This window comes from Equus asinus, chromosome 2 (genome assembly GCF_041296235.1).
Source record: "Equus asinus isolate D_3611 breed Donkey chromosome 2, EquAss-T2T_v2, whole genome shotgun sequence".
Lineage (NCBI taxonomy): Eukaryota > Metazoa > Chordata > Mammalia > Perissodactyla > Equidae > Equus > Equus asinus.
The window spans coordinates 181,339,125-181,355,646 of record NC_091791.1 but is presented as its reverse complement, the minus strand read 5'-3'; the positions used below and the strand labels follow the sequence as shown (position 1 = coordinate 181,355,646).

Sequence of the window (16,522 nt, the reverse complement as noted above, 5' to 3'; positions counted from 1 at the left end):
TTTATTTTTCAGTCTTTTTTTTTATGAGGACGATTGGCCCTCAGCTAAATCTATTGCCAATCTTCCTCTTTTTGCTTGAGGAAGATTTTTGCTGAGCTAACATCTGTGCCAATCTCCCTCTGTGTTGTATGTGGGACAGCACCACAGCATGGCTTGATGAGTGGTGTGTAGGTCTGTGCTCAGGATCTGAACACGCAAACCCAGGCCGCCAAAGTGGAGCACACAGACTTAACCACTGCACCATTGGGCTGGCCCTTATTCCACTTTTATTTGTTCCTTCTCTCTCTCTTCTTGCATTGTTTTGGATTATTTTTTACTATTGCATTTTATCATCTTTCTCACCTCATTAGCTATACATCTTTGTTTTATTTTTTATAGCTTTCTTCAATTTTGATTGAAATATGAAAAACCACATATTTAATGTATACGATTTGATGAGTTTGGAGATGTACATACACCCATGATACTGTTACCACAGTCAAGGTAATAAACACATCCATCATCTCCAAAAATTTCCTTGCATCATTTTGCTTTTGTGTGTGTTTGTGTGTGTGTGGTAAGAACACTTAACAAGAGATCTACACTCTTAACAAATTTCTAAGTGCTCACTACCATGCTGTTAGTTATAGGCACTATGTTATACTAGCAGATTTCTAGAATTTATTCATCTAGTGTAACTGAAACTTTATACCCACTGAACAACTCCTCATTTCCCCTTTCCCCCATTCCCTGGTAACCACTAATCTATTTTCTGCTTCTTTAAGTTTGATTATTTTAGATCTCTCATATAAGGGGATCATGCAGTATTTCTCCTTCTGTGACTGACATTTCACTTAGCATGATGTCTTCCAGGTACATGCATGTTCTCAAAATGGTAGATTTCCTTCTTTTTTAAGACTGAATAGTATTCCATTGTATGTATATACCATATTTTCTTTATTCATCCGTCTATTGATGAACATTTGGGTTGTTTACATATCTTGGCTATTGTGAATAACGGTGCAGTAAATACGGGAGTGCGGATATCTCTTCAAGGTCCTGATTTCAATTCTTTTGGATAAATACTCAGAAGTGGAATTGCTGGATAACGTGGTAGTTCTATTTTCAACTTTTTGAGGAATCTCCATACTGTGTTCCATAGCTGCTGCACCATTTTAGATTCCCAGCAACAGTGTATAAAGGATCCAATTTCTCCAAACCTTGCCAACACTTGTTATCTTTTGGGTTTTTTTTTTTTTGATGATAGCCATTTTAACAGGTGGGAGGTGATATCTTGTCATGATTTTGATTTGCATTTCCCTGATGCTGCTGATGTTGAGCACATTTTCGTATACCTGTTGGTCATTTTAAGTTTTCTTGGGATAAACATATATTCAGAGTCCTTGCTCTTTTTTTATTTGCGTTATTATTATTAATTTTTGCTGTTGAATTTTAGGAGTTCCTTATATATTTTGGAAATTAACCTCTTATCAGATAGATGGTTTACAAATATTTCTCCCCTCTTCTGCAGGTTGCCTTTTCACTCTGTTGAGGGTTTCCTTAGTTGTGCAGAAGCTTTTTAGTTTGATCTAGTCCCACTTGTCCATTTTTGCTTTTGTTGCCTGTGCTTTTGGTGTCACATCCATGAAATCATTGCCAAGCCAACGTCATGAAGTTTTCCACTATATTTTCTTCTAGGAGTTTTATGGTCTCAAGTCTTAGATTTAAGTCTTTAATCCATTTGAGTTTATTTTTGTGTATGGTATAAGTGTTCTATTTTATTCTTTTGCATTTGGATATCCAGTTTTCTCAACACCATTTGTTGAAGACACTATCCTTTACCCATGTCTATTCTTTTTTTTTCCCTTCTTCTCCCCAAAATCCCCCAATACGTAGTTGTATATTCTAGTTGTGGTCCTTCTAGTTCTGCTATGTAGAATGCTATCTCAGCTTGGTTTGATGAGCGGTGCTAGGTCCGTGCCCAGGGTCTGAACCAGCAAAACCCTGGGCCACCAAATCAGAGCGCATGAACTTAAGCGCTCGGCAATGAGGCCAGCCCCTCCCCAGGTGTATTCTTGGCACCCTTGTTGAAGATTAGTTGACCATGTATGCATGGGTTTATTTCTGGGCCCTCTCTTCTGTTCCATCTCCCAGTATGTCTGTCTTTATGCCACTACCATACTGTTTTAATTACTATAACTTTATAATATATTTTGAAATCAAAATGTGTGACACTTTAACTTTGTTCTTTCTAAAGACCACTTTGGCAATTCTGGGTCTTTTTTTGTTCTGTATGAATTTTACAATTGTTTTTTCTGTTTTCATAAAAAAACGCCACAGGGATTTTGATGGGAGTAACATTGAATCTGTAGATCTGTAGACTGCTTTAGTTACTATGGACATTTACTATGCTTTAGTTACTATGGACATTAAAAATATTAAGTCTTCCAATTCATGAATATGGGATGTCTGTCCATTTATTTATGTCTTCTTTAATTTCTTTCATCAATTCAAAACCAGACAAAGACAGCACAACAAAAGGAAATTACAGGCCAATATTCTTGATGAACATAAATGTAAGAATCCTCAACAAAATACTAACAAAGCAAATTCAACAGAACATTAAAGTGTCCTGCATCATGATCAAGAAGGATTTATCCCTTGGATGCAATGATAGTTCAACATACACGAATCAATAAATGTGATGCACCACATTAACAGAATGAAGGATCAAAATCATATGATCATCTCAATAGATGCAGAAAAACCATTTTACAAAATTCAATGTCCTTTCTTGATAAAAATTTTGAATAAACTAAGTATGGAAGGAATGTCCCTTAATATAATTGAGGTCATATATGACACACCCTCAGCTAACATGATACTAAATGGTGGAAAGCTGAAAGCTTTTCCTCTAAATCAGGAACAGGACAAGGATGCCCATTCTTGCCAGTTCTATTCCAAAATAGAATTGGATGTTCTAGCCAGAGAAATTAGGTAAGAAAAAGAAAGAAAAGGCATCCAAATCTGAAAGGTAGAGGTAAAATTGTCTCTGTTTGCAGTTGACGTGATCTTATACACAGCAAACCCTAAAGATTTCACCAAAAAACTGTTCAAACTAATAAAAAAATTCAGTAAAATTGCAGGACATGAAATCAACATACAAAAATTAGTTGCATTTCTACATACTAACAATGAACTACCTGAAAAGGAAATTAAGAAAACAATTCCACTTACAACAGCCTCAAGAAGAATAAAAAATTTAGGAATAAACTTAAGCAATGAAGTGAAAGACTTGCTTACTGAAAACTACAATACATTGATGAAAGAAATTAAAAACACAAATAAATGGAAAGCTATCCTGTGTTCATGAATTTGCTTTATTTTTTAAGTGCTTGCTTAAGGGTTTACAATATGTATTTTCACCTTAATTTAATCTACCTTCAACTAGTATTGTACCACATTTTGTATTGTGTAAGAACCTCACCACAGAATATTTCCATTTTTCACATCTCATCCTATGTGCTATTGTGATCACCTACCTTAATTCTGTATATATTATAAACCCCACAATGCATTGTTACTATTTTTTGCTTCAAGCACTCTATTTTTGTTTAAATAAATTTAAAAATAAGAAAAAATATTTTATATTTACTAACACTTATCATTTCTGATACTCTTCATTTCCTTGTATAGAGCATCTGGTATCATTTTCCTTCTGCCTGTAAGACTTCCTTTGATACTTCTTATAGTACAGTGGGGTACAGGCGATGAATGCTTTCAAGTTTTGGGTGGAAAGAAATCTTTACTTTGCTTTTGTTTTTTAAAGATATTTCTCTCTGGATATAGAAATCTAGGTTGTCCTGTTTTTTCTATCAGTACTTTAAGGATGTTTGTCTATTGCTTTTGGCTTATAAATTTCTGATAAGAATTCAACAGTCATTTTTATCTTTGTTCTTCTGTATAGAGCGTCTTCTTTTGGTGGATGCATTTAAGATTTTCTCTTTATTGTCACTTTACAGCAATTTGAATATAATTTGCCCTTGAATGGTTTTATTTTTCTTTATTCTACTTAGGGTTTTTTATGCTTCTAAAAAACATGATTTATACTTTTCCTTTAAACACTTGATCATAATTACTACAGCTGCTGTAAAGTCCTTGTCTGCTAATTTCATCATCTCTGTCATTTCTGGGTCTGTTTTTGTGGACTGATTTTTCTCTTGGGTATGGGTCATGTTTTCCAGCATCTTTGTTATTTTTGATTGGATGCTGGAGATTGTAAATGTTACATTGTTGAGTGTCTGAATTTCACTGCTCTCCTTTAAAGTGTTTTTAGTTTGTTTTTCAGGCAGTTAATTTAGTTGTGGATCATCTTGACTCTTTTAAAGCTTGTTTTTAATTTTTTTGGATGAGTCTAAAGTATCTCTTACTGTAGTGTTAGTTTAGCCCTGCTACAAAGGTGTTACCCTTCTGGAGCCTACTGAATGCTCCATTTTTCAATGACATCTCTCTACTCTGGCTATTTAAAATAATAAACATCTCTAGCCCTTTGTGAGCTGCCTTGGCCTTCCTTAACTCTAATCTCTGCCTTCTCAATTCAACAAGACCACTGTACTTTGATTGGGTTGCCCCTTCCTGCACTGCAGTCTAGAAATTGTTTCCAGGAGGAATGCAGAGACGATCATAGAGATAACTTCAGTTCCTTCTTTTAGAGAAAACAGCCCTGCACTGCTGGTTATCCATTTTCTGAAAACAGCTGCTCCATATTTTGTCCAGTCATCTAGTTGTTTTTGGTGGGAGGGCAAGTTTAGTTGTTTATAGTGAAAGAGCAAATCATGGCCAAAATTGGAAGTGTCCATACTGTATTTTTCTAAGTGACTTTTAATAAAAGTATAGCACACATACAGAAAAGTGCACAAATCACAAATGTTCAGCCTAACATATTTTCACCATGTGAACACACCTGTCTAAGCCAGCATCCCAGAAGTTCCCATTTGTCCTCTGCAAGTTATGACTTCCTCTCCAGGAAGGATAACCACAATCCCAATATCTACTACCTTAGATGAGTTTTGCCTTCTTTTGAACTTTATTGAAATGTAATCATATAGTATGTCCTTTTGGGTCTGTCTTCTTTAATTCAATATTATATTTATGAGATTTATCCATTTTGTTTTACGTAGTTGTAGTTCATTCATTTTCATTGAAGTATAGTATTACAGTGTAAATTAACTTATTCACTCTACTTCTCATGGTCTAGTTTGAGGATATTAAATTTATGAGCATTCTTATACGTGTCTTTTGGTGAATATATATACCTCTTTCTATTAGGTATATTTCTAGAATGGAACTGTTATGTCCAAAGATGTGTGTATATTCAGCCATAGCAGATCCTGACAAACAGTTTTTCAAAGTAGTTTTAACAATTTATAGTCCAGCAATATGTGAATTTCAGTTTTTCCACCTCCTCACTAACACTTGGTAATTGCATGTGTGTGTGTTTTCATTTTAGCCATTCTGATGGATGTATTGTGATATTGCATTGTGGGTTTAATTTGCATTTTCATGATAGCTAACAAATTGGATATTTTTTCATATGTTTGCTTATATGAAATGACTGTCAGGTCTTCTACTCTTTTTTTTCCCTAACTTTTTCTTATTGATTTGTAAGGGTCATTTACATGTTCAGGATAGGAGTCATTTGTCAATATACACATTGCAAATTTCTTCTCCCACCTTGTAGTTTTCCTTTTCACTGTCTTAATTGTTCTTTTGGTGAAAAATTTAAAAAATGTTAATGTAATTTTATTTATCATTTTTTATTTTATGTAGCACTTTCTGTGACCTGTGTAATAAATCTTTGTCTCCCCAAAATTTATGAAGATTGTCTTCTATGGTTTTTCTTTAAAGTTTTATTGTTTTACTTTTGATGTTTAGATATACGATCCATCTGGACTTGATTTTTGTATATAGTCTGGTATAAGAATCAAGATTCATTTTTGTCTCTATAGATAGCCAATTGTCCCAGTACCATTTATTGAAAAAATCTTCCTTTCTGTGCTGTTCTTCAGTGGCACGTTAGTAAAAAATCATGTGATCCTATGTGCATAGATTTATTTGTGAATTTTTAAATTCTATTCCATTGGTCTGTTTGTTTATCCTTATGCCAATTTCACATTGTCTTAATTATTATAGCTTTATCATACATCTCGCTAGATGGTAGTGTCAGTCCTCTAACTTTGTTCCGTATGATTGCCTTAGCTATTCTTGGCTTTTGCATTTCCATGACAAAAATTAGCTTGTCAATTTCCATAAACATATTGTAATTTTTTTCTATTATATTTTAATTTCATTGAAGGTAAAGAACTCTATTTTTGCTTCTCTAGGAACCAGTATGTGCCTCGCATATGGAAAGTTCTTGAAATGAACAAATAAAATATTGTACTCTTTAAACCATAAAACTCCTAGAAGAAAATACAGGCAGTACACCCTTTGGCATTGGTCTTAGCAGTATTCTTTTGAATACTGTGTCTCCTCAGGCAAAGGAAACAAAAGAAAAAATAAACAAATGGGACTACATCAGACTAAAAAGCTTCTGCAAGGCAAAGAAAACCATGAATAAAATGAAAAGACAGCCCACAACTGGTAGAAAATATTTGCAAATCATATATCCAACAAGGAGTTAATTTCAAAAATATATAAAGAACTCATATAACTCAACAACAAAAAAAGAAACAACCGAATCAAAAAATGGGCAGAGGATATGAACAGATGTTTTTTCCAAAGAAGATATACAGATGACCACTAGGCACATGAAAAGATGTTCACCATCACTAATTATTATGGAAATACAAATTAAAACTACAATGAGGTTTCATCTTATACCTGTAAGAGTGGCTATAATTACCAAGACAAAAATAACAAATGTTGGAGAGGCTGTGGAGAAAAAGGAACTCTCATTCACTGTTGGTGGAAATGCAAACTGGTGTAGCCACCATGGAAAACAGTATAGAGAGTTCTCAAAAAATTAAAAATAGAAATAACATATGATCCAGCTATCCCACTACTGGGTATTTACCCAAAGAAGATGAAATCAACAGTTCCAAGATATTTATGCATCCCTATGTTCATCACAGCAATATGCACAATAGCGGAGACGTGGAAGCAACACAAGTACCCATCAATAGACGAACGGATGAAGAAGATGTGGTATGTATATATACAATGGAATACTACTCAGCAAGAGAAAAGACAAAATCATGCCATTTGCAACAACATGGCTGGACCTGGAGGGTATTATGCTAAGTGAAATCAGCCAGACAGAGAAAGACAAACACCATATGATTTCACTCATATGTGAAAGATGCACAAACACATGGATAAGGAGAACAGATTAGTAGTTACCAGAGGGGAAGGGGGTTGGGAGAGGGTGAAAGGGGTAAAGGGCCACATATGTATGGTGACGAATAAAAACTAGACTGTTGGTGGTGAATGCAATGCAGTCTATACAGAAACTGACAGATAATAATGTACACCTGGAATTTACAGTGTTATAAGCCAATATGACCTCAACAAAATGATTTCTTTTAAAAAGTAAATATTTTACTCTTTAATGGAAAAGTCGTTGGTACTACTGTTATCTCCTTTGAGTATGAAACAGAATATGACTAGCTGAAGTTCATGAAAGACAAGGTCAATTCACTATCAGTCGCTGGCAAAGTTCATTGGGCCACAATTTCTAGCTCGTATGTTAGGAGAAGAGGTGGTTAAACAACTTCAAAAAGAAGACTCGATTTTTAAGAGTTCAGTAGACCTAAAAATCTTCAAGCTATTTTATGGAACAGTTGAAAACAAATGGATCCACTTTCCTGTATAATTGATTGTAAGTCATGAATCATTAATTATTAGCGTCCCTTATTTTCCTAGTACATAGGTAGTATGTGACCAATATTTATTAAACAAAAAATGATGAGTAGATTAACTTTGATTAATTTTGGAGTTTCTTTTGGAGTGAGTGCTGTAACATTTCCCGTAAGATCTGTGGAATGCCAGTGCTCCTCCTTCTCTATTATTGCAGCTTTTATCTACTGTAATTGTCTGTGAAACCCAAAGTGGCAGAGTGGAGGTAAAAAGGATTAAAATTTTCATTCACTGTGGCATCACTGTACAAAGCACGTTTGTCTTCCCTCTCCTCTGGCCCTTTTCCCAGGGACGTTTAAAGAGGTGATGGAAAGTCTCTGCTTGGGAATGGCCCAGTTTTTTTAAGATACCAGGTACCTTCTCAACATGTGGAGTCTCTCAAATTATATTTACATGAGTTTCTTTAGAGACTCTGTTAGAGTAACTGTCCTGAATAAAAGATATTTAACTTGCCATGATTTTAAAATGATATAAATATAAACATAGTTAAACTGACTTGAATTCCTATTTTAAAAAATTAACTCACTTTCCCACCACCTGTATGTGAACATAAAATTTCAAAGGGAGCTCGTTTTAGAATTCTAAATTTTCTATGGAAATAAAACTTTAATTGATAACCAAAAGTTATTTTACCTGAATCAATAGTTTTTTCATGCATGTCTCTGTGATAGGATAGGTATGTTGTTTAAAGAACATTTTGCCCTACCATAAATGTAACTAGAAAAAAAGAAGTTCTTAAAATTAACACAGTATCTGGAAGGAACGTTAACTGGTTTACTTCCCCAAGACAGCAAAACTTCAAAACTTGCTTATTTAGCCACACTTTGTGTGTTTGTGTTTACCTGGTTGATTTCCAGAGTTGAAATTAGCAATCAGAAAAGAAAAGTTTGGAGAACTGACAAAACAAAATATCTTCAGGACATCCATACAGAATAAGAGGTTTTATGGTAGTGTAATTTCACTTAGAATAAAATTCATTGGCAACATCTTTACTTTCATGCATCACTTTACTTGTCTTTTTGTCTCTAAGTATGTGATATAGTAATGTGGTCTGTGATCTTTAGTAAGGAAACATTTTGATTGCAAATTGAGTGAGTATATATCTCCGATTCAATCAAAATTCCTGCTGTCTGTTCTTTGGCCTCCTGAATAACTACCAAAAATTCAGCCTTTGGATATTTTAAGTCTTTGGGCTGATATATACGTATGTATGTATGTATATATTTCTCCCATTCCATGGAAGACATATCTAGGAGAAATTTTAAAGTTTCAGGATATAGAGAAATTGCTTTGGACATAGGAAGTGTCATTATGAAATCCTGACTTTGGAGTAATATGTTATCCCAATGTCAGTTTGCTATACCTCTTAGCAGGTGTTCATACAAAGGTTAAAATGCACTTAGAACTGATTCATTGCTTCTAAAGATGGATTAGGAGTTTTTACTCAAAATGATGATTCCATAAACAAATCGTGTTCAAACATAAATAAAAAAACCTAATGAAGATATAACCTAATAGGCAATTCCCTAATTTCTAACATGGAAATAGCTGTTCAAATCTCACAGTGAAGCAGTTTAAAACAAAGTATTATATCTAATGCCAAAGTGGATTTGGTAAAGAATTTTGGTTTAAAAGGATTTAGAGAAGACTATAGCATCTGAGGTTATAAGAAGATAATTTATCTTATTTATCTTTTTGAGATAAATATTTCTAGGAGCAATGGGAAGAACATGGACTCTGTTTTGGTCTCTATGCCTGGACTCTACCTCTTTTTACTGTTTTCCTCTGTTTTAGTTACTATCTAGACTGATCACATAAAACCTTTTTTCACAGAGGAGGGTTGTTAAAAAAAGAGAGAGACCGAAAAATTTATGTTGTCTTACACTTAAAAGGATCTTTTGGGCTTTTCTTTTTACAGCTTCTCTCTTTTTTCCCCATTTGGGGTTCATGTGTGTGTGTGTGTGTGTGTGCGTGTGTGTGTGAATGTTTTTCATTAGTTATTTTTAAAGGTAATAAAGATGTGTGACAAAGTTATAGCTTCTGCATTTTTTTCTACTTTCACAGTTGTGTTTGTTTCTGATTATTTACCATGAGAAAGTATGATATTTATTTATATTAAATCCAAGGTGATTTCTGAAAATGACTCTAGATTGGCACAATTATTGTGAACAGTCTTTCCCTGCCTTTGGTGAGATCTCTTTAAAGCCTTCTGTGTTGGGCTTTCTCATCCTGCAATTCTGAAAAGAATTCTGATTCAAGTCCAGCCAATTCCCTAGGTCCAGATAGGGAGGCTGTAGTAAATTTTGTTTTTCAGGAAGGATTTGAATCAACTTGAGGATGAGAGCCTTTCAGTAAGTTATTTAGGAAACTTGAGGTGTTTGAGAAATACTTGCTTATCATGTTGAGTTTGGCATTTTGGAGGAAAACCATAGCATCTCACAATCGTCCCTTCATCTCTGTAAAGACGTGTGATTCTGAGGTGGGTGACCCGTGGGTCTGACTCAGTGTAGCCAGGCTATTTGTGGACATCTGGAGCTCAAAGTATGTCTAACATCTGCTATACTGATGTTAACATTTTTTGCAACTTTGTCAGCCCAATCGTTATAGTAAATCTTATGCAGCAGGAAAGCTGGCCTTAGCTCGAGCACTTATGGGGCTTTCCATTCTATATTCCTTGTTAGAGACTGCACTTCTGCATCGCAGTCACGTAAGAAGCCTGTGTCTCTTCCCCGAGGTCTAGTGCCTTGAACACTGTGATATTTATATGCAAAAAGTGATGCTAAACCACACACCTCAGACCCTGAAAACACTTAGAATCATGAAATAGCAAAAAGTAATTGGCTTATGAAGCCAGTTTCAGTTTTTCAGAGGAGAACATTTAATTTGCCCTTACTTAGGTTTGAACTGATTGAGAATAAAATCTGCGTTTCCTGGAACTTTACCTTTATCTGTAAATATTTTAAGTATTTTCTACTACTGGTACAATACAAACGTAAGGTATCTCCTGGCTTTTTATATAGTTAGCATGATGTTTCTTAGGAACTTTAATTTTCTTCCTTATAAATAATATTTCACTAATGTTTGATTAGGAACTATTCAAACCACAGATGCCATCAGTTTTCCTCTATTGTTTCTATCTTATTTACATACCTTTGAATCCAAGAATTGAAGCATCTTTCCATGCTTTATTGGTTCATTTGGTTTTTTATCTGTTCGACATTATGAAATTGCCTCCTATGCATCATGCGTTGTGAGAGCTGGTGAGACAGAAATAGGGACGGCACATGGATTCTGTTTTTTGAGGAGCTCTCAGTTTGGTGGGAATTGGAATAGATATGTACAAAATTATTATAAGAAACAAGATTTAAACATTGTGGGGAAGGGGCTCCACTCTTTTTGGAGGTGCCAGGGGGCATTCAGAAGGAAGACCAGGAACACGGAGCATTCCCATCCCTGGTGTCCAGAGGGCCAGGGTCGAACAGAACTCGTAGGTACTTTTCTATGGCCAGAAGCGGGAGGCCCATTGAGGAGAGGGAGATGAAGATTGGAGGTGAAGGCTTAGACAGAGATCAGGTTTGGAGGAATCTGTCCTGTGAGTGGTGGACAACTCCCGAGGTGATGGAACAGCAGTGCCAGGTGTGCATGAAGAGTGACGAGAAACTTGAAGCAGAAAGAACCGTGGCAGAGGGTATTGTTAAAGTCCGGTCATGAAATAATGAAGGCCTGCCATTTGAGAAAGACAGTAGAAATGGAGGGAAGAGATTTGAGAGAAATCAAGGGTTAGAAATCCCAGGTTTTAAGAACTATTTGGATGTGAGGGCTGAGGGCATCTGGGATAAAGTCCAGGTTTCTGATTTGAATTACTGCATGTAGAATGTATGGAGAGAGCCAAAGGAGGAGCAGGTTGGTGGTGGGGCTGGGGAGAGAGATGAGAGATTCAGGGGCCCAAGAGACATCCAGGTGGAGCTGTCCAGGAGGCAGTTTAAAAGCTGAGTCTGGGCATTAGAGAGATCAAATCTAGGTGTATAGATCTGAAAGTCAGCGTTCAAAGGCAGGAGTTATAAGCTGGTTGCCTTAATGATTGCTATAACTCCGCCAGGGTCTCTGCCCATTCTTTCAAAATTAATTGAACTTTAAATTTATGTTATTTAACCAAATCAACACTTTATGACATTATGGCCTACAATTAGATAGCAGCTTTGTATGTGTTTCAGTAGACCCCACCAGCACATTCACATTATCCATAGTTGTTAAATAGTGGATTTAAATGCAGCCCCACCAAAACTATGTTGGAAGTACATTGTGTTTTGTTTGTTTTGCACTAGAACAATATGAGTACCTTTGAATATATATGCACAAGAAAGAATAAGGAATATTTATTCTCCCTGATGGTAGGGTATAAAATAAATTAATTTTTGAGAGGACAAAGGATAAATGGCCTACAGGAGAAGTCATCTCCTCAAGAGACAACATCTGAGCTCTTTTTCATGTCATTTTATGGTCCCCAGGACACCATTAGCATCGTCAGAGGCCACTTGTATTGACAGCGGTCCAGATCTTTAGATCTCTGTTCTTTCCTCAGTGAAATGTTCTCATATTGCTGAAAATCCAGGAAATGCTTTAATGCATTTTTTTTAAAATCTGAAAAAACCACTTTTTACTTCTTTGTTTTCTCAAATCTTACCAAAAGTTTTGAACATTTCGTTTTTATTTCTGTAGTCTTTACACAGAAATCCTTATGGATCCACTTCTTGTCTGAGAAGAGTTTCAGGTATGTAGGCAGCAGTGTCCCTCCAGTGTCTGACTCTCAACTTGACTCTGACAAATTATTTAAAGATGCTGATTATGTTACATGAGGGCCATGACCTTCAGGGTCTTTGCTGATTTGTCCTGTGGTTACCGGTCCTTTTTCAAGGTCAACAGACATGGGGCAGTGCTAAGAGAAGCCATCATATGGTGTGTAACTTGGCTTGAGATAGAATGTTGACCTCTTGTCATTAAAGGGGCCCCGGGGCAGATCACAGCCAAGGCTGATGCCTGAAAGTGTGATGATACCTCTAGGATGTCACAGCAGGAACCTCCATAGCTGTTCAATTAAAGTCAGATGTTCCACAGAGGAAGGGACATGGCGTGCATCCCCATAAACTGAAGGGCATGATCCTTTCACTCTGGAGGAATAGAGAGTCTCACTCAGATGGCCATGTGGTTCTTAATTACAAAAGTTTGTTCTCTGGCAAGACACACAGTATTATTTTCTAGTTCCATAGTAAAATGTTCCTGGGGGATTTCGTGTGATTATCCTATCTCTGGGTTATAGAATTGTCTCTAGTATCTCCTGATCCACCCCTTTTGCTGTGCCTCTGCTGTAATTAAATTTTGAGAGAGAAGGGAGAGTGTGAGGGTTTGCCCTTGCTAAAGACAGGTTAATTCTAGACATGGCTTTACATGTTGACATTTCCCAGTTAGCTCACAGCTCATAGTAGAATTCTGTTGAAACTGTGCCATGATATACTGCCAGCAAGTGGGAGTGGTGAAAAATACTAGGAAGGCTAGTGACGGCTAAAATAACACAAAATAGTACTGCTGTCATCACCTGTTTCGACAACACAGACCTTACTAAAAGTGCAACAAGAAGACCCCTACATATTTGATGGTATTTTAAGGAGGAATAGTTAGCGTGCATTATTCTGATCATTTTTAGGGTAAAAAAGTAGTAAGTTTTTTTTTTTTAAAAAAAGGAAACTAAATCATCTTCTTCTATTAAACAAGCTGGCCACTCGATGATTTCCCTACCCCCGTTATTTATTTTTATTTAAAATACTTTGTCTCTATTATTCCTTGCTGTTTGAAATCAACCTTCAGTTTCTTTCCTTCAGGGAAAAGACAATCATTTAGTCCTTTAAAGTACTTGCTTTGTGTAATAGCCAAATTTTAGGGAAATATAAATTAAAACCACTTGCAGTGATTAAATATGAAGCTAACAAATACTTCCATGCATGCAACATAACCACTTTTTTTCCTGACATGATTATTTGGTGTAAGATACCCTATTTGTAAAATGTTTGCATTTGGCTCATCATAAAAGGTGTTTTCTCTTTTTTTCTCTGAAAAATACCAATTAGCCCTGATTACGTGTTGTCACTCACTTTATGTTCTTTTTCCAATGCAAAGAAAAAATAAACAAAACACAGAAGTTGGTCTTAAATATCAAAGATCAAACAAGATGAAGAAAAAAATGCATTACCCTGTGGACTCTTGGAAATTAAAATATAAAAGTCTCCTGAAATAGCACTGCTTTATGTAATGTTGCTGTGAAGCACAGGCAAAAGCCTGTTTATATTAATCATCCTTGCCTGTAGCTTCCACTGGCAATCAACGGCTGCATTTCAGCTGTAAGAGCTTACCTTACCAATGTTTTCTGTCACTGGGTAGTACTGGAAAATGTTTTTGTAAACCTCGAATATGCCAGATGGAGACTATCCCATCTCCTAAAGCACTGACAAATCATTTATTAATTTTCATTATGGTGATTAAAACCAGTCAGGTATAAGGGAATCTGGAAGCAAATTAAACACGTATTTATTCTCAGCTGGAAGATCTCCTTAAAGTCTTTCTGATTTTTAGGAAGTTTATGTTAATGTGTTCGTGTTCACCTTCCACAGATGTCAATGTATTTGGCATTGAGCTTTTAAGGAGAAGATCTGCTTTGGAAAAGTTACTTGTTAAGGGATATCCTTACATAATTGCAGTTGTACCATATTATTATGACTTATTATTACATGACTTAGTATTATTCTGCGTGATCATATATTGTAAAAGCCTAATATTTCTCTGAGTCTTTTTTTTTCTTTTGGTGAGGAGGATTAGCCCTGAGCTAACATCTGTTGCCAATCTTCCCCTTTTTTCCCTTGACAAAGATTAGCCCTGAGCTACCATCTGTGCCAGTCTTCCTCTACTTTATGTGTGGGTTGCCGCCACAGCATGGCTGATGAGTGATGTAGGTCTGCGCCCGGGATCCGAACCTGCAAACCTGGGCCGCCGAAGTGGAGCGTGCTGAACTTCACCACTACACCACAGGGCCAGCCCCTCTTGAAGTCTTTTGATCCTTTTTAGAATACTCCTCAAGTGTTACTTTATCCTGATAATTCAGAATATCCTGATTTATCTGATTCTGAATTACCGTGTCTATCAAAGACATAGCCATGTGGCACTTTCCATTCATGTTTAAATATTTAAATTGGTATTTAAGATCATTAATATTTGCTATGATTAATTTACTCTGATGACAATTAAATGACCCTTAAAAGGTCCTTTTGACAACACGTGATATACCATGGATTAAGAAATCTCTTCGCTCAGACTTCCTAACCCCTGTTTTTCTACCATTAGTGGTAGAAAGGATTGTAAACATCTACTCAAACCACTCATTCTTATCCTTCAAAACTCCATTCAGACATGGCTCCTTCTACCTCTACCGTAAGGTGTTTTTTCTTCCCGAGATATGTTTTGGATTTTAATTATCTAAATAATATAGAGGCTTACACAGTAGCCTTTGTGTTAGGAGTTTCCCTTTTTATATCAGTTTCTGATCCTTAAACCCATACTGTATAAGTTAAAAGTCTTTTGAAATGAAAACGATAAAGTGACTTCAAAATAATGAAAACTAAAGTTTCATGATTACTGAAAGTTACGTTATTGCTGCTATCTCTCAATAGAACAAACAGATTTCCCCAGCCAGTGGCAGATGGAAGGGCAACCCAGGTGGGTGGCTGCTGAGGAGAGGAAGGAGAATTGTTGCAGGGAGGCCTCCTTCTACATCCAAAGATTCTACAACAACAGAGATTTTTAAAAAATATTTCTTGTTCTCCAAGTCCTCTCAGTTCAGTGCAGGTGGGGAGAGAAGGAGGAGGTGTTTGGTGAATAGAGCATTGAATTCCCTGTGATACATTATATGAGAGAGAAGGTGCGCACATGCCTTGATTGGGATAGTCCAAGTTTGGTCAATTGCCTAAGGAGAGGATTAAGCTAATAATTTAAGCATTCAAGTTAGCCAGGCAGGGGCTTAAAATCTTTGCACACTAACACGTGGGCAAACTTTCTCCCACAGAAAATAATTTTATGCATTAAACAGTAATTTGTGTTTGTGTAGTAATTTAAAAATAATCTATAGATTTATCTTAAATTGCAGACTATATGAATTCAAACTGAAACTAGGAGTAGTCACTTTTGAATACCTTTATAATGAGACTAGATATTCAGCAATGCTTTCAGTCAGATTCTAGGGCCTTCCTTGTCAGAGGATTTGTCCACTGGGATTTGATTAGCCCCTGTTGCTTACATGGCAGCACCCAGTGCAGCGAATTGTGGGGCAAGAACTGGGACTCCAAAGTCAGATGGACTTGAGCCTGGACTCAGGCTCTGCCACTTACCAGCTGGGACCTCAGGCATGACTCCTGGTACCTCCCCATTCCCTGCACAACCTTGTGGTTGTGAGGAGCAAGCATGTGTAGACTGCTTAGCATGGTCACTGGCATGAAGTATTTGCTCGATAAATGTTAACTATTCGTTGAATAAGTGAGTGAACATTATTGTTATAAATTCTTAGCGGAGTTGGTGGAATAGATCT

At 36.1% G+C, this 16,522-nt stretch overlaps 1 protein-coding gene across 5 annotated transcripts in view; it reads left to right on the top strand.

Moving 5' to 3' along the window:
* Positions 1 to 16,522, top strand: part of SLC25A21 (solute carrier family 25 member 21) — a 439,143-nt gene that overhangs the window by 216,636 nt on the left and 205,985 nt on the right. The window contains exons 2-3 of one of the 5 annotated variants that reach the window (XM_070504263.1): positions 379 to 483; positions 6,363 to 7,185. The exons of 3 other annotated variants lie outside the window; for them this stretch is intronic. The gene's annotated coding sequence lies outside the window, so the exon portion shown is untranslated. The remainder of the gene's footprint in view (positions 1 to 378; positions 484 to 6,362; positions 7,186 to 16,522) is intronic. One more of the 5 variants, XM_070504262.1, reaches the window with a different exon arrangement.